Source organism: Belonocnema kinseyi, chromosome 3, assembly GCF_010883055.1.
Source record: "Belonocnema kinseyi isolate 2016_QV_RU_SX_M_011 chromosome 3, B_treatae_v1, whole genome shotgun sequence".
Classification (NCBI taxonomy): domain Eukaryota; kingdom Metazoa; phylum Arthropoda; class Insecta; order Hymenoptera; family Cynipidae; genus Belonocnema; species Belonocnema kinseyi.
Genome location: NC_046659.1, coordinates 56,465,693 through 56,467,793, shown reverse-complemented (window position 1 = coordinate 56,467,793; position 2,101 = coordinate 56,465,693).

The window sequence follows — 2,101 nt, the reverse complement described above, 5'->3', positions numbered from 1 at the left end:
TGAATAAAATATTTGTTATCATTCTCTTGAAATAAATGTGTTTTTTTCTTGAAAAAATACCGGTTTCATATGTATACACCTGGTAGGTCAATTGTAACGTTCAAGGTCAGTTAGAGGTTATTTGAAATTACCAAAGTTTTCCAAGAGGTCAGTGTAATTCCTGAAGTGAATTTCAACGAGAAATTCATTGGTGAGCTCTGTATTGATCTTGGTTACAGCGTTTTGAATATTGTAAAATCACAAGGAAATTTTTCATTAAAAGTTCCAGGTGTTCTGGTGAGAGTTATGTTCCTCCCCGAAGAGTTATACAGTCCTATACCATTTTTCGATACCTAAATCAATACCTAAGGCGATACCATAAGCTCTATACCGTTTTTCCATACGAATATTACGAATCGAAACTAAATTCACGTATTACGAGTACATACTTACTATCTTTCGCTAAAAGATTATTATAGCGCAAGCTAAACTTTCGGAACGAGAGAGGGTATCTCTATTAACGATGCGTGGTTCGGGAGATCGGGTTCGATCTTATGATCAAGTTCGTTCGCTTTTTAATCGCACTTTTCGTAATGGAGAAGGGTTAAATCCTGTCTCAAAATCAACAATTGAAAGAACTGTAAGGCGCTTTATGAATCATGGATCTATCAAGAAACCTTCAGAGAACTGGTCGGCCAAAATTTGCAGGATCTGAGGAGATGCAGATAGACATAGCCCAAGCATTTGTTGAAAACCCACACCTTAGTTTACGTGGAGCTAGTGATGAGCGTGACGTTGACAGTATTTTCAGATAAATCTACTTTCACTTTAAAAGGTGAAGTTAACAGGCAAAATTGTAAATATTGGTCCGATACAAATCCTGATTGGATGCTGGAGAGTCACGCACAATATCCACAAAAGATTAATGTTTGGGCTGGTATCTTGAATGATACATTGATAGGGCCTTTTTTCATCGATGGTAATCTCAATGCCCGTGCATATGAAGAGCTTCTCACAAACCAAATTGTACCAAGGGAGATTACATGCGACAATTTTCAAAATATTTGATTCCAGCAGGACGGAGCAGCGGCTCATTACGGTAGGGAGGTTCGAGCATATTTGGATACTCAGTTCCCTCAAAGGTGGATTGGTAGAAGGGGTGAAATCAAGTGGACTGCTAGATCTCCTGATCTGACACCTCTCGACTATTTTCTTTTGGGTTATTTAAAGAGCAAAGTATACTCAACGCAACCGCAAAGCTTAGACGAATTGCAGAATCGGATTCTGCAACAGGTTACTTTCATTGATAGGGAGATGATTCGTAATGCTGTAACTCATTTTTACAATCGCATAGCTTTTTGTCAAGAAGCTCAAGGTTTTCAGTTCGAACATCTTCACTGAAGCGTGAGAGGCAAGGGGACTCACGCTTATCAAGCACCCCGAAACGTGAGAGGCAAGGGGACTCACGCTAATCAAGCACCTCAAAGGGAACAGAATTTACTACCTCCACGTCGTTGTTTCTGGGTAATGCTAAACGTAAACGTAAACTGCTTGGGAAAAACCTTGAAAAAACCTTGAAGATCATCACCAAGATCAATACAGAGCTTACCAATGAATTTCTCGTTAAAATTTACTTCAGGAATTGCACTGAACTCTTGGAAAACTTTGTTAATTTCAAATAACTCTTAACTGACCTTGAACGTTACAATTGACTTATGACTTAGGTACGTACTTGAACGTAGAATTTTCCGCTCTATCGATTGCAGATGTAAAAAGGGGGGTTTCCATTTAAAAAACAAAGTTGACCTTCAAAATCCATGAAGGTCAACTTCAAGGACTTCAAGTTACTATCAAATATTAACGAGAAATTAGTAGCAACAAATTCTCGATATATATTGCAGGAATGTTCGGTATCTTGAACAAAATGTAAAATTTCAAGTAGTAGGTGCAAAAAAAGTGTAAATTCAGTGAGGACGTACATGATACATTCATTCAACAGTAATGTATTTCAGAGAAATACGATATATTTAATAATTGAAATTAGTTAACGATGTTTTATGTTCAAAAATTATTCTTCACCGCGCTTGTAATATGGTATCAAATGGTAGCGATGAATGAAATA